Source organism: Mustela nivalis, assembly GCF_964662115.1.
Source record: "Mustela nivalis genome assembly, chromosome: Y".
NCBI classification, from domain to species: domain Eukaryota; kingdom Metazoa; phylum Chordata; class Mammalia; order Carnivora; family Mustelidae; genus Mustela; species Mustela nivalis.
Genome location: NC_139041.1, coordinates 29367861 through 29392534, shown reverse-complemented (window position 1 = coordinate 29392534; position 24674 = coordinate 29367861). Strand labels below are relative to the sequence as shown.

General features: G+C 36.4%; 1 long non-coding RNA gene across 1 annotated transcript in view; it reads left to right on the top strand.

Moving 5' to 3' along the window:
• Positions 1–5300: 5300 nt before the first annotated feature.
• LOC309856898 overlaps positions 5301–24674 on the top strand; it is a 32194-nt gene continuing 12820 nt past the window's right edge. Inside the window, exon 1 of the long non-coding RNA XR_014307402.1 lies at positions 5301–5370. This is a non-coding gene — a long non-coding RNA (uncharacterized lncRNA). The remainder of the gene's footprint in view (positions 5371–24674) is intronic.

Below are 24674 nucleotides of genomic sequence, written 5' to 3'. Positions count from 1 at the left end.
GAGCTCTGGGCGTGGTGCAAAAACAATGAATTCTGTTACACAGAAAAGAAATTAAAAAAAAGAAAGAAAGAAAAAGAAAATGTCCTGTTTCCTATATGTATTCTAGTTCTCAGAACACTTTTTTGAATTTTGTATTCTGCCCACTGGTTATTAAAACTAGGTTTCTTAACTATTAATGTATGGTTTAGTATTCCTCTGTTTCACCTCTCAAATGAAGATATGATAGGATTTAAAAAAAAAAAATATATATATATATATATTCTTCTTACAGTAAATACATTTGGTAACATGAACTAGTGATGAACTAAGTGTAACAAAGTAAAAGACCAGTCAGTTCTTTTTAGAGGGATTGCCCTCTTGTATATCAGTATGTTTTTTGTCTGTATGAATATATTAAGCCATGGTACATTGATTGATAACCTGAATTAATCATTTAGATACTGATGATAAGAGCATATACATGATAATGTATATTATTACACTGTATTACAATGGTTTTCATAATTTTCTTCTATATAAATCTGTTTTCTTTTTTATTTTATTTAATTTTTACTTAAATTCTAATTTTCATTTAGTAAACAATGAATCTTGGAACACTGGAAAATTAAAATAAAATTTAAAAATTCTAGTTAACATACAGTACAATATTGGTTGCTGGAAAAGAATTCAGTGACTCATCAAAAGGTGAAAATAGAACTACTCTATAACCCCAAAATTATACAGTACAATTGTACTATTAGTACAACTTCTGAGTCATAGAGTAGTTCTACTTTTAGCTTTTTGAGGAACATCATAGTGTGTCCACAGTGGCAGCACAGGTTGCATTCCCTCCAACAGTTTAAGAGTATACTCCTTTCTCCACAGAAATCTATTGTTACCTATGCTGTTAATTTTGATTATTCTTTTTTAAAGTTTATTTATTTTTATTACATTCAGTTAGCCACCCTATAGTACAAAATTAGTTCTTGAGGCAGTGTTCAATGCTTCATTAGTTAAGTATAATACCCAGGGCTCATCACAGCACATGCCCTCCTCAATACCTATAACCCTGTTACCCTTTCCCACCCCAGATTGTTTTTTGCTTCCTTAGATTTCACTCTGAAATCCCCAGACTGGTACATGTGGTCCATAGTTTCTCATGGTTGATCGCACTCTCTGATTTCTCTCCCTTTGGATTTCCCTTCCTTTCCCTATGGTCCTCTATGCTATTGCTTATGTTCCAAATATGATAATTATCTTTGATTTACTTCACTTGACATAACCCCCTCCAGTTCCATCCATGTTGATGCAAATGGTGGTTTTTCAGCCCTTCTGATAGTTGAGAAGTATCCCATTATATATATGGACCACATCTTCTTTATCCATTCATCTAGTAGAGGACATCTCAGCTCTTTCCACACTTTGACTATTGTGGACATTGCTACTATGAACATTGGGGTACATGTGGCCCTTCTCACTACATCTGTGTCTTTGTGGTAAATACTCAATAGTGCAATTGCTGGGTCATAGGGTAGCATATTTTTAACTTTTTGAGGAAACTCTGCACTGTTTTCCAGAGTGGCTGTACCAGCCTGCCTTCCCACCAACAGTGTAAGAAGGTTCCCCTTTCTCTGCAACTTCTCCTATATTTGTTGTTTCTTGCCTTATCCATTTTTGCCATTCTAACTGGTGTAAAGTGGTATCTTATTGTGGTTTTGATTTGCATTTCCTGATGGATAATGATGCTGAACATTTTTTCATGTGTCTGTTAGTCATATGTATGTCTTTTTTAGAGAAGTGTGTGTTCATTAATTTTAGCTATTCTGACAGGTGTGATGTGGCATCTGTGGTGGTTTCAATGTGTGTTTCCCTGATGTTGATGTTGAGAATATTTTCATGTGCTAGTGATCTAGATGTCCTCTTTGGAAAACCATTCATGTGTTCTGTCCATTTCTTAACTGGATTCTTTTTTGGGTATTGAGTTTGATATGTTCTTTATAGATATTGGATATTAATCCTATATCAAATATGTCATTTTCAAAGATCTTCTCTGGTTCCATAGGCTGCCTTTTAGTATTTCTGATTATTTCCTTTGCTGTGGAGAAGATTTTTATCTTGATGAAGTCCCAAGAGCTCATTTTTGCTTTTGGTTCCCTCACCCCTGTGTATTGAGATATTACTACAGAGCAGGGTCAAAGAGGTTGCTGACTGTTTTGTCCTCTGGAATTTTGATGGCTTCCTGTTTCATATTTAAATCTTTCATCCATTTTGAATTTATTCTTCTGTATTAGTTAAGAAAGTGGTCCAGTTTCATTCAAGTGGCGGTCCAGTTTTCCCAAAACTATTTTTGTGTGTGTGTGTGTGTGCGAAAGGAATCCATCAAAATCCTTGAGGAGAACACAGGCAGCAACCTCTTCAACCTCTGCTGCAGCAACATCTTCCTAGGAACAACACAAAAGGCAAGGGAAGCAAGGGAAAAATTGAACTATTGGGATTTCACCAAAACTATTTTTTTTTTTTTTTTTTTTGGCTGGTGATACAATTTATTGTCACAGATACCATTTAACACAGACATCAGTCTAATTCAATAGAAGTTTACCAAATGATTGGTCAAAAATCTATCATGACTCTACCTTCTTCCAAATTTTTGCTACTTATAGAACATTGAAACATTAAAATTTTTGTGAATTTTCACTGGCGTGTTTCTTTTTTTTTAATTTTTTTTATTTTTTATAAACATATATTTTTATCCCCAGGGGTACAGGTCTGTGAATCACCAGGTTTACACTCTTCACAGCACTCACCAAAGCACATACCCTCCCCAATGTCCATAATCCCACCAAAACTATTTTTTGAAGGGACTTTTTTCAGAGGATATTCTTTCCAGCTTTATTGATTAGTTGGCCATAGAGTTGTGGGTAATCTTGTATTAATCTCAAGATTGCAAGAGTAAAAAATCTTATGAAATATTTTCATTTGGGTGTAGAAGAATGGTTTTTGAGATCTTTTTCCACTCTTGAACTATAGAAAAAATCAAATGTGCCAGTTTCTTATATTGTGCTATTCTTTGCCTCCAAAAAATGAGACAAGTTGGAAATATCTGCAGTCCTGGGAGGATCCCAGGAGTTCTCATTTTGTTTGATAATACTTACTCTATCTTTTCCTGACTTCAGAATCTTGCTTTCAAATTTTATTGCATTTAATATCTTTCTTTACCACACTTTTTAGTGTGCCCTGATGAAAAACAATTCTTTCTTCTTTATGCAATGTTATATCGGTTTCAATAATTCTATACACTAGCAATGTTCATAATAATAGGTGGACTTACCAATCTGTCACCAAACAATGTTATCACAATATCACTGTCTATATCCCCTATACCAAAATTTTAAGCCACATGACTTAATTGCTATTATTATTATTCCCCTTCACCTATCTTCACCATCCCCCAGGACCCCACTCACCCACCCACAGAATAATACTGGAGGTGTCACAAGTTTTCAAGATATACTACAAAGCTACAGTAGTCAAAACAGTATATTACTGGGAAAAAAATAGACTCATAGGTCAATGTTGCTGGTTAGACAAACCCAGAAAACCCCACACCTATCTGGTCAATTCATCTACAAAAAAGTATACAAAATATACATTGGCAAAAAGACAGTCTGTTTGACAAATGGTGCTGGGAAAACTTGACAGCTTCATGTGAAAGAATGAAATAGGACAACTTTCTTACACCACACAGAAAAATGAATACAAGATGAATGAAAGACTTATATATGACACCTAAGACTACAAAACCCCTAAAAGGAAACACAGGTAGTAGTTTCTTAGACATTCCCCTTAGCAACACGTTTAAGACAAACAATTTTTAATCTCCCTTTTAAACACAAATTTTCTGTGGCATGGACTGCCTTTCCCCAATTTGATCACAGTTAAGATTTTAATTTGTATCCCCCAAATGTTAAATTGACAACAGAGTAATCATGAAATACATTCCATCAGTGCTAAATGACAGTATTTCATGATGACATGGCATTCCAGGAGTTTTGTAGTTGTCAACTGACTTGAGTAGTGTCTTTATTATTTAATAAGTTAATCAGATATATAAGTACATCTGCTACAAATATTAGATGCTAAGAGGTTAAATGCCTTATTTATTACAGCAAATATTGGAAAAATAATCCAAATGACTATCAATACAGGTCTTTTGACTAAATTATGGTGCAGGCAGATCATGAAACACTGCACAACATCTTTCCCTTCAAGACACCCCCACCAAGAAATAGATCTAAACTTTTAGTCATGTGTCCTATTCTCTATTTAGCACTTCTTATATATATATGATCTCATTTCATATTCACAACTCCATAATATACCTATTTTATAGGTGAGAACACTGATATTTACTCAAAATCATAGTTACCATAAATAGACCTAAGTTTTGTGAACCTCCAAATCCATCCCTTTTCCAGTTATACTTTACTGGTTCATGAATGTCAAAGACATATGTATTGTTGATTTTCCTGTCATGAAGACACTTTCTACAAAGTACCGATTTGTGTAGACACAGAAAAAAAGAACAGGTTCATATAACAGTAAAAACAATCTTACCTGTCAAAATTCAAGTATGTCCAAAGTTTATAAAAAAAATAAAATAAAATAAATCTCCTGTATTCTCAATGAGTGAAACACAATTTAAGAAAGTGATCCAAGATGAACCATGAGAGACTGTGGACTCTGAGAAAAAAAAAAAAAAAAAAACTGGGGGTTTTATGGGCGCCTGGGTGGCTCAGTGGGTTAAGCCGCTGCCTTCGGCTCAGGTCATGATCTCAGGGTCCTGGGATCCAGTCCCGCATCAGGCTCTCTGCTCAGCAGGGAACCTGCTTCCCTCTCTCTCTCTGCCTGCCTCTCTGTCTGCTTGTGATCTCTGTCTGTCAAATCAACAAATAAAATCTTTAAAAAAAAAAAACTGGGGGTTTTAGATTGGAGGGGAAGATAGGAGGATGGGTGAACCTGGTGGTGAGTATTAGGATGGCATATATTGCATGGAGCACTAGGTGTGATACGTAAACAATGAATCTTGGAACACTCAAAAAAATAAAATAAAATTTAAAACAAAATAAAATATTCCAAGACTCTGGTTTCATGTATTATTCAAGTCAGAGATTTTAAGTATTCTTTTAGCCACTACTCTGTTCAAAATGTAAAATTATGAATGAAGTGGGAGGTCATACTTTTGCCCAGATGCAGTTATTGCAAATAATGTAAAATATCCTTTTGTAAAGTGTTTTTACCACTTGCCATTCTTTTAATATTTACAGATGATCAAAGGGGGAAAAAAATGTTTGAGAAAAAAATTGGATTCACAAGGAAAGGAGAAAAACCAAGGTAAGAATGAACTAAAGCAAATGCATCTTTCATGGAGCATGGGGTTGAATTTGGTGGGGGTTTTGAATTGCATTAATTTGTGTGGTTCATCTTTATTAAGTAAACTGGATTTCTAGGATGAAATGTCATTAAGGGCTGTTTTGGACTGTTCATGTGTATTTAAGTTATGATGAATTGATGAGTTCAAGTGAGGTAAGCCAAGTGTGGCTTCAGCCAAGTTTATGATTCCAATTATGAGGCCAACCATGAGCAATGCATAAGAATAACCAGGGTTGAGTAGCCATGGACAGACAACATCTCTAAGGCTAGCCCACTATATGACAAATCCAGATAGTAAGTCAGTGGTAGTTGAATAGGAAAGAATTTGATTTCACTTACCATTACTACTGAAAAGAATAGTCTCATCCTTATGTGTTATTGAAGATGGTACATTCCCAGCATTCTTATGGTAGATCAAAGCATACATATTTTTTGTAATATGCCTTTTGGGAATTGTTGGCTTTCTCCATACCTCTTCCATTCCATTCTATGTGCATTTTTGGAATTGACACTTTAGCCACTCTTTCAACATTTGTGGTCATTTTGAAGTAATATCCATTGAACCTGAATAATGGAAATTTAGGCTCCATTTATCACAGTCAGTGTGTGTGTGTGTGTGTGTGTGTGTGTGTGAGAGAGAGAGAGATTTGTTTCTATGGTCCCATATGAAATGTATACTGATTGATGTGTTTATATGAGTAGACTTTTAAATCTTATGTTGCTACATAGTGGGTGAAAGTAAGGGCAGCACTATGTCGTACCTTGAATTTCTTATAGTGTTATTACTGTATGTAAATGATAGAATAATGTAATTTTATAAAATTATTAATTTTTTGCTTAAAGAGTAAAGCGAGGCAGAAGATTCTGGGAAGATGAAAAAGTAAGAAGCTCTAAAATTTTGTTTCTCCACTAGACAGTAGCATTGGCACAATCTGATCTAACTCTTAGGTATTATCACCCTCTCCTCCTTTGCTGTTTGTGTTTTTCAGAGCAGGAATGTCTATTTTATGCCTATAACACAACTGTATTTTGGAAACAACTTGTCTGGTTTCAAAGATTTCCTCTGGATAATGTTGCATCAGGTAACTTGTAGGACTACCTGTATCTAAATCAGACTTTAGGCTGTAGAACAGATTCTGTAATGAATTAAGACTTTTGGAGATGTAGGAATGGGGTGAATGTCTTTTGCATCTAAGAAGGATATGAATATTGAGGATCAAAGATGGAATACCGTGAGCTGAATGTGCCCCCAAATTCATATTTTAAAGCACTAACTCACAATATAACAATATTTGGCTTCCACCAGGTTATTAGTTAGATGACCTCAAGAGATAGGAAACTTCTAAGTGGTATTACTGGCTTTAGAAGATGAGGGAGGAAGAGAGAGAAATATTAATATTTTTGTAGCACATCAGGACACAGAAGTTGGTCATCTGCAAGACAGAAAGCAGGCTTCCACCAGAAATCAAATCAGCCATAAACCTAATATTGGACTTCCCAGCTTCCAGAAGTGTGAGATATAAATGTTTAAGACACACAGTCTATGCTATCTTTTTTTTTTAGGATTTTTAAAAAATTTTTAATTTTTTATAAACATATATTTTTATCTCCAGGGGTACAGGTCTGTGAATCACCAGGTTTACACACTTCACAGCACTCACCAAAGCACATACCCTCCCCAATGTCCATAACCCCACCCCCTCTCCCACACCCCCTCCCCCCAGCAACCCTCAGTTTGTTTTGTGAGATTAAGAGTCACTTATGGTTTGTCTCCCTCCCAATCCCATCTTGTTTCATTTATTCTTCTCCTACCCACTTAAGCCCCCATGTTGCATCCCCACTTCCTCATATCAGGGAGATCATATGATAGTTGTCTTTCTCTGCTTGACTTATTTCGCTAAGCATGATACGCTCTATGTTATTTTTTTAACAGTACAATATACACATGGGAGATACATAGGAAGTTGTTTCACAGAACCTAGGCAAAATTGCAGACTTAGAAATTACCTGAAAGACTTTAACAATGCAGTCTCTTTCTCAGGACAGAGATAGCCAACAGCAGGAGCAAACAAACAAACAAAACAACATACCATGAGAAGAGGGAGATTTTTATTTCCAGAGTTACCCTCTATCAGATTCAAATCCCCAGTTTCCTACACATGCACGCATGCATACATGCATGCACACACACACACCATCACAAGGAATAAAAGAAAGTGTAGTCCATTAAAAAGAACTTTTTAAAAAGGGAGTGCCCATTTGGTTAAGTGTCTGACTCTTTATTCCAGCTGAGTTCATGATCTCAGTGTGGTGAGATAGAACCCTATGTTGGGCTCTGTGCTCAGCCAGAAGTCTATTTCTCTCCCTCCCTCTCTCTCTGCCCTCCCCTCGCCCTCTCTCTCTAAAATAAATATTAAAAAATAAGATAAGGGGCACCTGGGTGGCTCACTTGGTTAAGAGCCTGCCTGTGGCTCAGGTCAAAATCCTGTGGTTCTAGGATTGAGCCCCATGTTGGGTTCCCTGCTCAGTCAATAGTCTGCTTCTTTCTCTCCCTTGATAGTTCCCCTGCTTGTGCTTGCTTTTTTCTTCACTCTGTCAAATAAATAAATAAAAGCTTATTTATTTATTTATTTATTCTCTGCTCAGCAGGGAGCCTACTTCCTCCTCTCTCTGCCTGCCTCTCTGCATACTGGTGATCCCTGTCTGTCAAATAAATAAATAAAATCTTTAAAAAAAAAAAAAGAAAAGAAAAAAATCTTTTTTAAAAATTTAAAAATGGGGGGGTGGGGTTATGGACATTGGGGAGGGTATGTGTTTTGGTGAGTGCTGATTCACAGACCTGTACCCCTGGAGATAAAAATACATGTTTATAAAAAATAAAAAATTAAAAAACAATAAAAATTAAATGAAATGAAAAAAACAATTATCAACAGAAACTATCCCTGAGAAAGAGTTAATATCTTATCTACTAACCTAGACTTTAAAACAATCATGTCCTATATGCTCAAATAAGTAAAGGAAAGTACTTTCCTGTAAAGAAAAAACATTTCCTGTAAAGAAAAAACCTTTCCTGTAAAGAAAACAATGTGTGAACAAAATGAATATATCAATATAAAGATACAAAACCTAAAAAGTAACCAAAAAGAATTTCTGGAGTATGAAAGTAAAATAACTAAATTCAAAAGGGATTGTTGGATGACTCTAAGTAGGCAGGAGAGTCAGAGACCATGAAAATAGGACAATTAGAATGGTTAAGTATAAGAGATAAAAAGGAAAAACAAAAACAAATCAGTGGAACACAACCAGCAGACCAATATGTGGTTTGTGGGAGTGTCAGAAAGAGAAAGAGAAAAGGACAGAGAGATTATTTTCATATATTTGCAGTGGCTGAAGATTGAATTTGTTGAAAAACATGAATATTCAAGAAGCTCAGTGAACTCCAATTAAGATAAAATCAAAGAAACTCATGGAAGCAGATATAATCAAACTGTTGAAATGAAAAAAATTTTGAAATAGATAAGATGTGACTCAGCACACAAAGAAATCCTCAATACAATTATCAGCATATTTCTCATCAAAACTTTGGAGGTCATGAGTCTAGGTTTATGTTTTCAATGTGGGGTAAGGGAGGAACTCCTGAAAAACAAGAATCCTGTATTTGGCAAAAACTGTCGTTCAAAAAAAGGTAAACATTAAGGCAGTCCCAGATAGACCTAATTCAAGGAAGTTTACTGCCACTAGATTTGCCCCGCAAGGAAAGCTAAATAGAGTCCTGCAGATTGAATAAAAAGGTACTAGACATTAGCTCAAAGCTGTAGGATGAAATAAAGATATCAACAAAGTCAAATTCTTGAACAATTACAAAGGCTTGCATTATTATAATCAAGGCATATATTTCTACTTCCTTTTCTGAACATGCTTTAAGAGACTAAAGTGTTTGTCTAAAAACCAGTAGCTTTTAATTTCAATAGGAAGACAGGGGAGTAGGAGAATCCTGAGTTCACCTCATTCCATGGGCACACTGAGACAACAAATACAATTTTGCAACAAACCAATTCTGAAAATGGTCCAGAACTGATCTTTCAAAAATAGTTATAGAGAGAAGCCCAAGTCAAAAAAGAGTAGGAGGGGAGGAGATGTTACAAGTATAGAGGGGCAAAAGTTTCAGAACCCACAATGGGCAACCGTGGCAGTGGGGTTCCCACTGGAAAGATAAGTCCTCATAACATCTAGCTTTGAAAATCAGTAGGTTTTAACTCCTGGGCAAAAATAAGTGGGCTTATTTCTAGTAGAACTAGAGGGCAAAGGAACCAGAATACTAAACAACTCACATGAAATGTAACACAGAAGCAACAGTTTGGAAATCACCTGTGGTTTAAGGCAAGATGATTTAATGTCTAATAAGAACATGTGCTGGAGGAATGGGAATCTGCAAATGATTTCTCCAGTGACAAAAGAGCTGATAGGCACCATTTCTCAATCTCCTACTAACCTAGATAACTAGGTGTTTGGAAAAAAATCAGTTCTAACACTTTCTATCAACCCCACTAGCACTGCATGCCCTGCCACTGCAGACCCATCCCAGCAACACAATCACCTTGTCAGGCATCCTTCTGAAAGAGGACCTGCCCCTCCAAACCCAGTGGGAAGATGTGTCCAGTCCAGCATGACTCCAGAGTTACTTCTGCCCTGTGACTGGAAGATAACTAGCATTTCCTGCATCTAAGCCACAAGGCTGAATGTGCAAGGAGAAATCCTGTCCTTTTGTGTGCCTGCAACTGCAGTACACAGGCTTGCTGTAGATAGCTGGACTGAACCATTCCTACCCATCAACAAGCCCATTAGCAGCAAGTGGGCCTCTTAATACCATGAGAAGCAAACCTTGCCCAGTCTATCTACATATAGCAGGCAAAGTGAGTTATTAGGAAGGGCAGTTCCACCCACTAGCATGCCCATGATGATAGGACTCAGCCACAAGGAGAGGACACACTCAGCCCACACAATAGACACCTCGTTCCAGTGACCAAGAAGACTGCACCATAGGATCTCTTACACACACAAAACCACTACTTTCAATATCAGTACACATAGCTTACCTACCTAATATCTGAAAACTAAAAGACAGAATATGTCCCAAATAAAGGAACAAACAAAAATCACAAGATAAAATCTAAAAGAAATGGAGATGAGCAATATGGCTGTAAAAGAGTTCAAGATAATTGTGGAAGTGATACTCACCAGACTGGAGAGAAGAGTGGATGAGCTCAGTGAGAACTTTAACAAAAATATTTAAAAAAAAAAAAACAAAAACAGAGTTGAAGAATTAAGTAATGGAATTGAAAAATGCACTAGAGGAAATCAAGAGCAGGTTAGAGGAAGCAGATGAATAGGTCAGGGATCTGAAAGACCGCATAATATAAAGCACCCAACTGAATAGCAAAAAGAAAAAAGCATCGTTTAGAATCAACCTCCCCACTGCTGAAGCAAGTTTCCTGGAGCTCAGGCCACTGGCTGCCTCCAGCTGTGGAGAATCTCCTGAGGCTGTGGGCAAACAGGCATGTTGACCTCTTGGGGTGGTCCAGGTGTAGCTTTGTCCAGCTCAGATACACCACAGATTCCACTGGTGGATAATGCTCCTCTGAGTGGGGAGTAGGCCATCTGTGTGGTCATGGGGGGGAGACAAAAGGGAAGAGTAGCCTCCAGTAGTACCTTGGACACCCCTCTCCCCAGTATGGATGTGCAGGTGCACACACACACGCGCGTGCGCATGTACACGTTTAGGTTAAAACAATGAGAAGTTAAGGACCTGTGACAACATCAAGGGTGCTAATATTTATATTAAAGATGTCCCAGGGGCCTCTGTGTGGCTCAGTCAGTTAAGCATCTCCCTTCAGCCCAAGTCATGATCCTCAGGGACCTGGAATTGAATTTTGCACCCATCAGAAATAAGGAGTCCTCTTCTTCTCCCTTTGCCTTCCCCTACCCTGAACTCATGCTCTAATGTTCTCTCTCTCTCAAATAAATAAATTTTTAAAAATTTAAAAAAATAAAGGTGTCACAGAAGGAGAAAAAAGAAACAAAATGGTAAATAACCTAATTGAAAAATACCAGCTAAGAACTTCCCTAACCTGGGGAAAGAAAGAGACACCCAGGTCCAGGAAGCACAGAAAGCACCAAAAAAAAAATGAATGCAACAAGATCCACACCAAGACACGTAACTCATGCCAACAAATTGAAGAAGTGGGTACAAAGAAGAAATGACCCATTTCTAAAACATACAATCTTCCAAAACTGTATCAATAAAGAAATAGAAAATCTGAACAGAGTGATTACTAGGAACAAGATTGAATCAGTAATCAAAAAACTCCTTTTTTTTCCTCTTTGGTATGTCTGGCTAAGAAGTTATCAATTTTATTAATTTTTTTTTACAGAAACAGCTCCTGTTCAATCTGTTCTATTGGCTTTTTTAAGTCTCTATATCGTTTATTTCACTTGTAATCTTTATTATAGCCTTTTTCCTGCTGGCTTTAGGCATCTTTTATTTATTTATTCTTAAGATTTTATTTATTTATTTGAGGGATAAGGAGAAACAGAGACAGAGATAGCAAGAGAAAGCAAAATTGGGAGGAGAGGAAGAATGAGACTCCTGAACAGGGACGTAGGACTGGATCCCAGGACCCTGAGATCAGGAGCCAAGTCAGAGGAAGACACTTAATCAGTAACCTAGCTACCTTTTTTTCTTTTTCTAACTCATTTAGCTGTAAAATTGGGCTGTTTATTTGAAATTTTTCTTTTTTCTTAACATAGGTCTGTATTGCTATATGCTTCCCTCTCAGGACCACTTTTATTGCATCCCAAAGGTTTCTGACTGTTGTGTATTTATTCTCGTTTTTTCCATTTATTTTTTTCAATTCCCTCTTTGATTTCCTCATTGTCTTTTCATTGTTTTGTAGGACATTGTTTAACATCCATGTAGTGTGATCTTACTGTTCTGGTCAGAATGGGTGCATGGTAGGATATCAGTCTGTTTATATATGCTGAGGCCTGTTTTGTGACCCAATATGTGATTTATTCTGGAAAATGTTCTATGTGCACTTGAAAAGAATGTATATCCTGCTGTTTAGAATTGAATGTTCTGAAAATATGTGTTAAGTCCATGTGATCCAGTGTGTCATTCAAAGCCATTGTATCCTTTTATATTTTCTGTTTAGACGCTTTGTCCATTGCTGTAAATTAAGTGTTAAACCTCCCTTACTATTACTGTTATTATTATCAATTGGTTCTCTTCTGTTTGGTATTGCTTTATATATTTGAGTGCTCCCTGTTGGGTGCATTAATATTAACAGTTGTTATGTTTTATTATTGGGTGATCTGCTTTATGATCATACAGTTCTATACAATGCCATAATTTCTCACATGTTCCTGTTTTTGCTTTATAGTCTAATCTGTCTAATTGAAGTATTGCTACTCTGGCTTTCTTTAACATCATTTGTGTGATAAATATTTATCTCCTCGCTTCAATCTGCAGTTGTCTTTAGGTGTAAAATGAGTTTCTTGTGGGCAGTGTATTGATTGGTCTTTTTTTTAAAGATTTTTGTTTATTTATTCATTATTCTTTATTTATTTATTTGTCATTTTTATTTATTTATTTATTTATTTATTTATTTACTTACTTACTTATTTGACAGTTAGGGATCAAGTAGTCAGAGAGGCAGGTGGGGGGCTGGTAGAAGCACAGCCTCCACCAAGCAGAGAGCCCCCCGATACAGGCCTTGATCCCAAAACCCTGGGATCATGACCCAAGCCAAAGGCAGTGGCCTTAACACACTGAGCCACCCAGACATCCCTGATGGGTCTTGTTTTTGATCCATTCTGACACTATATGTCTTTTAATTAAAGTGCTTAACCAATTTACATGCAAAGTAATTATTGGTAGAAACATATTTGTTGCTATTCTATATCTTATTTGTCATTGTTTCTGGAGATTTTCTCTGATCCTTTCTTGACTTTGTTACTGGTCTCCCCTTTACAGTCAAAGAATTCCCTTTTATACTTCTTTCAGGGCTGGTTTAGTAAGCATGAACTCCTCTGGTCATTGTCTAGGAAACTCTCTCTCCTCGAATGACAGGAGTCATAAAAGAATGAATGACAGCCTTGCTTGTTAGAATGTTTTTGGCTGCAGACTTTTCCCATTCAGCACCTTGAGTATCTCATGCCTCTCTCTTCTAGCTTGCCAGGTTTCTGCTGAGAAATCTCTAGCAGCTTTACAAGTCTTCCTATGTAAGTTAAGGATATCTTTTGTCTTGCTGCAACCAAGGTTTTTTCTTTTCCACTCTATTTTGCAAATTTAATCACAATATTTCTTGGTGTTGGCCTGCTTTTATTGACTTTATGGAAGATCTCTGTGCCTCCTAAATCTGGATGTCTGATTCCTTCCTCAAATTAGGGTCATCTTCAACTATTATTTCCTCAGATAAATTTTCTGCTCTTTTTCTCTCTCTTTTCTGGGACTTCTATAATATGAATGTTATTGTATTTAGTAGAGTCACTAAGAGTCCATTCTTATGTGCCATAATTCTTCTTTCTCTCTTTTGTTCAACTTTACTGCTTTCCATTACTTTGCTTCTAGATCATTAATTTGTTCTGCTTCTTCCAATTCATTATTCATTGCATGAAATGTGTTTGTAATCTCATTTTCTGTATGTATGAAATGTATTTAAAATCTAGTTTTTTGTATTCTTCATTTTATTGATTATTTTTAAGTCTTTTATCATTATGGTAATGGTTTTCCTGATCTCTTCTATTCTTTCCTCAAGTTAGTATCCTTATGATTGTTGCTTTAAATTCTTCATCAGGCATGTTACTTATATCTGTTTTACTTATCTTGTTCCTTCATGTGTGACAAATTTCTCATCTTGACATTTTTCTAAGTCTCTTATTTCTTCTCTGTGTTAGAAAATCCAGTTATGTTTCCTCCTCCAGAAATTAATGGGCTTATGAAGAGAAGGTCCTGTAGTGTCCAGAGCCAGCACTTCAGGGCATGTTTCTGATGTGTGCTTGGCATGCTCTACTGTTATTTTGGCTGCTCTATTCTTCAAATCAGTTGCCTTCAGAAGCTTTCCTTGCCTGCTGTGTTCAGTGTTTAATCCCTGGCCAGAATGTGGTGAATTGTAACTAGCTTTCCTCTGATCTACTTCTTTTTTTTTTTTTTTAAGTTTAAATTTTTTTTTAAGATTTTATTTATTTATTTGACAGAGAGAGATCACAAGTAGGCAGAGAGGCAGGCAGAGAGAGAGGAGGAAGCAGGCTCCCTGCTGAGGAGAGAGCCCGATGCGGGACTCGATCCCAGGACCCTGAGATCATGACCTGAGCCGAAGGCAGCGGCTTAACCCACTGAGCCACCCAGGCGCCCCTTCTGATCTACTTCTGAAAAGAGATGTGACACTGCTTCTACCAGAACTGAGGCTCTGAGCAAGTCTGTGGTGAAATACATAGTGTGAACAAGGATTTTTGCTGGTTGTTCTATTTAATTACAATATGTCTTGGCATTAGCCTGCCTCTGTTGATTTTGGTGGGAAGTCTCTGTATCTCCTGTATTTGGATGTCTGTTTCCTTCCCCAGATTAGGGAGGTTTTCAGCTTTTATTTCCTCAAATAATTTTTCTGCCCCATTTTGTCTCTCTTTTTGTTCTGGGAGTCCTCTAATATGAATATTATTTCATTTGATGCAGTCACTGGCATCAATAAGTCTATTCTCGTCTTGCATAATCATTCTCTCTTTTGTTCAGCTTCATTATTTTCCAGCATTTTGTCTACCAGGACACTAATTAATTCCTCTGCTTCTTCCAGTCTGCTGATTGGTACACCAATCCTGTTTCTAATCTCATTTATTGCATTCTTCGTCTATAAACTCTTTTATCTCTGTGGTAAGGGTCTCACTGATGTCTTCTATTCTTTTTTCAAGCCAAGTGAGTATGTGTATGTTCATTTTTTTTAACTTCTCCAGAAGGTATGTTACTTCTATATGTTTAGTCAGATCTCTGGCTATGGTCTTATCTCGTTCCTTTATTTGGAATAAATGCCTTCTTCTAGGCATTTTGTCTAAGTCTCTGCCTTCAACTCTGTGTTAGAAAAACCCAGGTATGTCTCCTGGTCTGGAAAAGAATGGGCTTATGAGGCAGAGGTCGGGTAGTGCCCAGAACCTGAAGCTTCAGGAGTTGTCTCTGATCAGTGTTGCATGCACTTTGCTGATGTGTTTTGGCTGCTCTATCCTTCAAGCCCATCATTTGCAGAGTCTTTCCTTGCCGGCAGTGGGCAGCGTTTGGTCCCTGGCCCAAAGTGGTGAGTTTTAACTAGATGTGCTCTGGCCTGCTTGTGAAATGAGATGTGAAACCATTTCCACCAGAAGAGAGGCCCTGCAGATCTGTCTGGTTGGGAGATATGGTGTCCTCAGGGGTTTGGGCTGGTCCTTCAGGAGAAGGGTCTGCCATGCTGGATGTGAAGCAAGCTTGTCCCATATGTGGGATTTGATGTAAGCAAGGTAGGCAGTCTGTGCTGGGTCTTTGCTGCTTCCTGCAAGGGGGACTGTGTTTGCATTGATGGGGAGAAAAGGGAATTGGTGCTGACCAGATTCTTTGTTCCCAGCGAGGTGTCTCCTGAAATGCTGCTTCTCAGACACCTCATGCTCTGTGAAGAGTGAATAATCTCTTCCCCACTCTCTGCTTCAAGCAATCTTCAGATTGCTGTTTTCACCCTGTCTGCCCCTGAGTTTTTTGCCTGTCTTCTCTTCTGGAGTAGGTCAGTGCCTTATTGGTTCTATACCAGCCAAGATTCCTCATCTTTATACCTCTAGGCTTTAAGCTTCTTGCAAATATGGATGAAATCCCCTATCAATTTCCAAGCCAAAGACTTTGGGGAAATGTTCTCCCATTTCTTCCCTTTGAATGTCTTATTTCTCCCTGCCCTTCTTCATGATTACAGCTCCTTTCTCTTCATAAAACCCTCAATATTTTTCTCATCTATAGCAGGTCGCCATACATTCTCCCTCCCTCAGTGTGGCCTTTTCTCTTCTTTTAGTTATGGAGTCCATTCTGTCAGTTTTCAATTTAATTTCTATGGTATTTAGATTTATAGTTATTTAGTGTGTTCCCAGGATGAGACAACCTACAGTCCCCCTTCCTATCCACACTGCAATATCATTCTGGATCATTCACTTTAAAGTAAATTTAAAGTAAATTTAAATGTATGTTTTGTGGATTTCACCTTTATTAAACAAGAGCCAAATATAGCAAAGAATAAAAGAGAAATGCTTCATAAATTTTCCCTTTTATATCCAATTATCCCAATTATAAAACAATGACAGACATCCAGCTATTTGAAAAAAAAAAAAAACAATCTGTAGGAAAACCTTTTTTTTCCACAGTTACTAGAATTTAAAGAAATTACTATATTTTATTTTTCCTACTTAGGAAAAAGGGTTAGAGAATCTAACTATATGTTAAAATATAGAATTTAATTAAATTCTGTTAAATTCTATAGTTTTATTTAATTCATATTAAATATTTGCTATATAAGTTCGCATGTATGGATAGACATGTACTTAATACATTTGCCATTGCCTATTGTGTTCTTATCATTTCTGTATATGTCATATAGCCGTAAGTCTTGCCATCAGAGTGTTTCCAGAATTTCATCAACCTTTCTAGATTAAGATATTTATTCACACAGCCAAGATGCTGCTGACTTTTAGACTATCATATATCCTCTATGTACATCCTACGCTTAGAGGTTTGTCCCATTTTATGTAGTTCCTAATTTTGCAATTAGTATAAGTGGGCTTTAGCAATAGTAAATATTTTGTCTTACTGGACTATCATCCATGATGATTCAAAATGCCTGCTTAACTTACTTCCTAATCAGTATTCTCAAATGTGCTCAGAAGTTGTTTATGAAGAATCGAAAATTTTCCCTTAATTATTCCCAAATTCTGAAGTTTTTGTTATTTCAAAACTAATATTTATATTTATATTTTGATAGAACAGAAGTGTATGCTTTCAGTGTTCCATTTTTACTTTATTTAGCAGATTTTGCCATTTATCCAGTAATGCTTAAATATTGAGACCGTTCTGGGAAAGATAGCAGAGGAAGAAGATCCCAAGCTCATCTCTTCCTACAGATACAACCAGGAAACACCCACATCAGTGTAAAAGAACCCAAAGAAAGGACCAAAAGTCTGGCAGAACAAACTCTCCACAGCTCAATGTAAATAAGATGCCATAGCAAAGAGGGTAGAAAGGGTGGAGGTCCCACCAGGAATTCAAAGCACAGAACTGTTCAGGGAATGGAGGGATACTATAGGAAGAGAGAAGGGAGAGGAGAAGACCCCACACCAACCAAGCCCAACACAGGGTACCTGTAGCAGGAAGACAAATTTCTATAACATTTCAGTTTGAAAGCCAAGGTCCAAGCAATCAAGAGGTTTAACACCTGGAACTTTAAAAATCAGCAGTCTTGGCTGTGGATAGTGGGAGAATGAAAGGAAACTGAATGGCCACCTTTTATGAGACAGAACAATAAATATATCCATGAAAATACAGCATAGAAACAGCAGCCAGGGCTTTCAGGAAAGATATTGGTTCACTAATCTCAAAAGTGTGCTGGAGGGATAGGGTTTATTGGAAGACTTTTCCAGGAACAAAAGAACTGGTGAGTGCCATTTTCCTCTACCAACAGCAGCCTAGACACATTACAGCTGGAGGCACCAGCACAAGGTGATCACTCTCCAACTAGCTTGCTAATAGCCCACCCACCCCCACACTGTTGCAGCCTGGCAAGCCTTAGCAGTTTTACCAGGCAGCTAGAGGTCAGCACAGACTTGGTTCTCCTGCAGCAGATCAGTGCAGACTTGGTCACACTGGAAACCTCTCCCCAGGACTCACCTGCATACCTGCCTCTTTGTCATAAGCATGGCAGAGACCATCAGCACTCCAAAGTGATTCTTGCCCTGGGGAGGGGAATATAACCACACACATCAGTATGACTAAGGCCCCATTGCTGGGGCAGACATCTGGTGAGATGAATAAAGGCTTCTCAGGGCACCAAAAAGGGAGAATACCCTGCAGTCCAATGCTACTGTGTTTCTGTGAAATGTCTGATCTGACTGAAGTCAAGCCCATGTGGGTTCAGACTGTTCCATTATACCACAGGGACCAAACCCCAAACACCACAGGCAGAGAGAATTTGAAGACAAGTGGACTGAAGGTAAATGCAACTCAGCTACAACAGCAAGATTCACACAGCACACATAGGAGACACCACTGAAGAGCCAGGTTCTGGTGAAAAGAACACATCACACTGCAGAGCACTACAGGACCTCCTCTTCATAAAGTCATGATTTCAAGAGCAGGGGATGTAGCTGACACTCCTAACATGGAGAAACAGAAAGAGTTAGAAAAAAATGAAGAGACAGAGGAGTAGGTTCCAAATAAAAGAACAGGACAAAATTGCCATAAAAGAGCAAAACAAAAAGGAGACAAGAAATATGCTTGATATCGAATTTAAAGTAATGACCATGAAGATACACCCTGGACTTGAGAAAACTGTGAAGGATTCCACTTAGACCTTCATGAAGGAGATAGAAAAAATAAAAAGAGCCAATCAGAGATGAAAACCTCAACAATTCAAATTAAAAATACTAGAGGGAATCAATAGTAGACTAAAGAGAGCAGAAGAATATCTTCTTTCAGTGAGCTGGAAGACAGTGTAACAGAAAGCAAGCAAGCTGAAGAGGAAGAAAAAAAAAGGAATAATAAAAAGTGAGAATCAGATAAGGGAACTCACTGACATCATCAAGAATAACAACATTCACATACCGGGAGTCCTAGAAAAAGAATAGACAAAAAAGGGAGTAGAAAATTTATTTGAAGAAATAATAACTGCACACTTCCTTGATGTGGGGAAGGAAACAGACATCTCAATCTCAATGCATACAGAGTCTACCAAAAAATCAAAATATTCAAAAAGCTTTAGGATGTAGAGACAACAGTTCGTAAAGAGATATTCATACTTGTAAAAGTCTACCTTGAAAAAGGAATCAAGTAAATTGCCTACCTTGAGGAAAGCAAAGAAGAACAGCAGGAGGTAATAAATAATATTAGTATAGAGACAGTTTTTTAGAATTCCTGTCAGTTAATGTACAGTGTTGTATTAGTTGCAGGTTTATAATATAGTGATTCATAAAACAATTTCCATAAAAGAATCAGTGCTCGTAACAAGTGCACTCCTTAATCCCCATCACTTATTTAACCCATTCCCAAGAATTCTTGGTAACCGTCAGTTTGTTCTCTAGAGGTACGACTTTTTTTTTAGTTTCTCTCTCTCTTCTCTCTCACTTTCTCTCTCTGTATTTTCTTTTTGCGTGGTTTTTTTAATTTCTTAAATTAGACATAATAGTAAATTCATATGGTATTTGTCTTTCTCTGACTGACTTTTTTCACTTAGCATTATATTCTCTAGCTCCATTCATGTTGTTACAAATGGCAAGATTTCATTCTTTTTCATGAATGAGTACTATTCCATTGTATATTTATACTTTATATTCTTTGTCCATTTATCAGTCAGTTTGAGCTGCTTCTAAATCATGTCTGTTGTAAAAATGCTGTATAAACATCAGGGTGCAGGCATCCCTTTGAATTAGTATTTTTGTACTCTTTGGGTAAATGTCCAGAATTGCAATTGCAGAATTATAGGGTAGCTCTATTTTTCACTTCCTGAGGAATCTCCATGCTGTTTTCCAGTGTGGCAGCACCAGTTTGCATTCCCACCAACAGTACACAAGTGTTAGTTTTTCTCCACATCCTTGCCAACACCTGATGTTTCTTGAATTGTTGATTTTACCCATTCTTACAGGGGCGAGGTGATAGCTCATTTTGTTTTGATTTGCATTTCCCTGATGATGACTGATCTTAAGCCTTGTTTCTTGTATATCCTGACCATCTGTATGTCTTGGAGAAGTGTCTGTTCATATCTTCTCTTCATTGTTTAAATGTATAAATTTGTGGGGCGTTGAGTTTTATGTTTTTTATATATTTTGGATACTAAATGCTTTATCAGTTATATCATTTGCAAATATCTTTTCACTTTCCATATGTTGCCTTTTAACTTTACTGTTTCCTTCACTGTGCAGAAGCTTTTTATTCTGATGAAGTCCCAAGAGTTTATTTTTGCTTTTTTTTTTTCTTTTGCCTCAGGAGACATCTAGAAAGAAGTGCCTATGACTGATGTCAAATAGGTTACTGCCTGTGTTCTCTGCCAGGATTTTGAGGGTTTCCTGTCTCATATTTATTTTTTTATTTTTTAAATTTTATTTAGTTTAGAAAGGAAGAGTATAAGCATGGGTTGGATGGGTGGAGGGAAAAAGAGAGGGAGAGAATGTCAAGAAGACTCCCTGCTAAGCACAGAGCCTGATAGGGACTGAAACTCATGGTCCTGAGATCATGATCTGCAGTAAAGTGAACTGATGTTCAGCCGACTGAGCTACAGAGGCACCTCTCTAGTCCCACATTTAGAACTTTCATCTATTTGGAATTTTTTGTGTGTATATGGTGTAAGAAAGTGGTTCAGTTTCATTCTTTTGTGTGCAGCTGCAGAGTTTCCCCAATACTATTTGTTGAAGAGACTGTCTTTTTCCAATTGGATATCCTTTACTGCTTTATCAAAGATTAATTGACCATATAGTTTTGAGATCATTTCTAGATTCTCCATTCTGTCCCATTGGTCCATTGGTGTATGTGTCTATTTTTCTGCCAGTAATCTGTTTCAATTACTGTTATGATTTACTACAGCTTTGTAATATTACTTGAAGTTCACAAATTATTAATTAATAACTAACATAGTACCAAGTTTACAGAAATAAAAAAAGGATTGTAGAAAGAATGCTACAAAATATTGTATTCCAACAAATTTGGTAACGTGTTTTCAGTGATTCACTCTACCAAATACTTGAAGAATTAACTCCAAGAAATGGAAAGTGGGCACTGTTTCCAAATAATTGAATGAGACTTCCATTACCCTGATTCCAAAGTCAAATACAGACATCATAAGAAAAATGGACTATCAAAAAAAAAAAAAAAAAACTTACCATTAACATAGACGGAAAAATCCTGAACAGAATATTAGCAAACCAAATCCATTAACATGCTAAAATCATTATACATCATGACCTAATGGGATTTATTGTATATGCAAAGATTGTTAAACATGCAAAAATTAATCAGTGGAATACATCACATCAATAGAACACAGAAAACACACATACACACAATTATTTTACTTGATTTGAAAAACCCAACACTCTTTTATGTTGAAACACAAGTAAAAGTAGGATTAGATGTATTTCCTCAACATGTTAAAAAAAAATGTAACATCATACTAAATATGAAAAAATGAAGCTTTCCTCCTCAGAGGAAGAACAAGAACACCCATGTTCCCACTGCTACTCATCATTGTACTGAAAGTTCTGGCCAGCACAAATAGGCAAGGAGAGGAAATAAAAATTTGAAAGAAATTTTTGAAAGAAAAACTGTATCTATTCACAGATGATATAAATTTATATATGATAAATCCAAAGAATGCACAGAGTCAATAATAAATCCAAGTATGCTACAGAGTACAAGATCAACACATAAAAATCTATTTTGTTTTCATGAACAGCCTGAAAAGAAAACTAAGAAAAAATTTTAAAAATAGCATCTAAAAAAATAAAATACCAAGGAATATAACTATCCCTGGATGTAAAATCTTATATAGAAAATACTGCAAAACATTGCTGAAAAAATTAACATCCTGAGTTTGCAAATTCAAAGAGGCTTATTATTAAGATGCCAATTGTGCCCAAACTTATCTAAAGACTTAAAACAGGGGTGCCTGGATGGCTCAGTGGGTTAAGCCTCTGCCTTTGGCTCAGGTCATGATCCCAGGGATGGGGGATCAAGTCGCACATCAGGCTCTCAGCTTAGTGGGAAGTCTGCCTCCCCCTCCCCCATACCTGTTGCTCTGCCTAGTTGTGATCTCTCTCACTGTCAAATAAATAAATAAAATCTTGAAAAAAAAAAAAAAAAGACTTACGATGTCTATCAAATTCCAAAATTCCAATGGCCTTTTTTTGCTACCTCAAATACATATGGAACTGTATGTGGCCCCAAATAGTCAAAATAGTCTTAATAAATGAAGCATTAATTTGACCAACTCCTATTTTTCCAACTTCTAAACCTATTCTAATATTACACTAATTGTATTATTCCAGAATAAGGAAAAATATTTAGACAAATAGAATATAAACAAGCATCTGGGAATAAATCCATTATAAAAATTCCGAAATGATTGCCTGTTTCCGTCATAATGAAATCCAGTTTCCTTACAATCATGTTCAAGAACCTGCAAGATCTAACCCAGTACTTTTTGGAACTCACTTCCAACAACTGTTTCTTACTCACTTGGTTCTAGCCAAGCAGACGTCCTTATTCTTCCAAGGTTACCTTTCTCTCAGTAGGCATGTCTTTCTCTTGCCTTACTAGGCACTGACTGTTTTCTCCACGTGGAAAGCTCTACCCCTGAAAGTTTTTCTGGCTAATTCTCACTCCTCCTTACATATTTGATGAAATATCATATTCTCAGTAAATACTACCATGACAACCTATTTAAAGTAAGTTTATGTAAATAAATAAATAACCTAGAAGAAATGAACATATTCCTAAGAGCTACCAAAAATAATTCAAGAATATAAAACCTGAAAAGACCTATAACAAGTATAACAAGAGATTTACTCAGGGATTAAAACAAGAACAAAGTGTTCTTCAATATCAGATGAATTTTTCTGTGAACAGTTAATAGCAATCTTTCTTAAACTGCATGCGGCCTGCTTTCTGTTGTTTCAAAATTAAAACAAAACAAGAAGAAAACTGAACCCTTATAAACAGGTGCCAAAATCTTCAACAAATACCTCACAAACCAAATTCAACAACATATTAAAAGGATTATCATGATGAACAAGGAAGTACCTAAATTCAAGGATAATTCAACATACAAAAAACAGTCAATGTAACACACCACATTAATGGAGTGAAGGAAAAAAAACTTCTTTATCTCAATTTGTGTACCAACAAAAAATCATTTGAAACTCTCCTAAGAAACTTTCAGGATAAAAATACTGAGAACAACAAATGGAAGGATATTCTTCAAGCTGGAATGGGGCATTGTTTTTGAACCCACCAGTTAGCATAATAGTGAAAGTCAAAATTCTATCTTCCTAAGCTCAAGAACAAGACAAGAATGCCTACCATCCCATTGCCATTCTTTTGGAGTAAGTGTTAGCTAAAGCAATTATTTAAGAAAAAGGAACACATAGATCGAGATTGCAAAGTAATAAAAGCATCTGTGTTTGCAAATTTCATCATCTTACATACACGAAATCATAAAACATGAGAAAACTTAGAATAGCTAATAATGAATTCATCAAAGTTTCTGTTACATGATCAAAACAAAACAAAACAAAATCTCTGCAACAAATGGTACTAGATATTGGATGTCCACCACTAAAAAATGAAATTGTTCTCATAATTTACAGCATATACAAAAATGTATCCCAATATGTCAAAAAAAAATAAATAAATGAAGACCTTAAACTATACAACTTCTAGAATAATCAGGTGTAAATCTTCATGACCTTGGATTGGGAAAGTATTCTTAGATCCTATACCAAAGCACAAATGGCAAAAGTACATACTGATAGTTGAACCTCATCACAATTAAGATTTTTTTCATGGATTGCTTGGATCACTGGGTGTTGTGCAAAAATAATGAATACTGTTATGCTTAAAATAAATAAAAAATAAATTTTAAAAAAAGATTATTTTTTTTTAACTTTTTATTTTTTATAAACATATACTTTTATCCCCAGGGGTACAGGTCTGTGAATCACCAGGTTTACACACTTCACAGCACTCACCAAAGCACATACCCTCCCCAATGTCCATAATCCCACCTTATTTATCATCAAAGGATACTACCAAGAAAGTTGAAAAACAACCTAAAGGGTGAGTAAAAACCATTTTCAAATCATATAGCCCTCATACTCAAGTGTAGTATCCAGAACATAGAAGTAGTCATTACAGCAATAAAAAGACAACCCTAATTTTAAAATCAATCATCCACACTAGATACACAAATGACCAATAACCACAAGAAAACATCTTAGTTACTAGGGAAAGG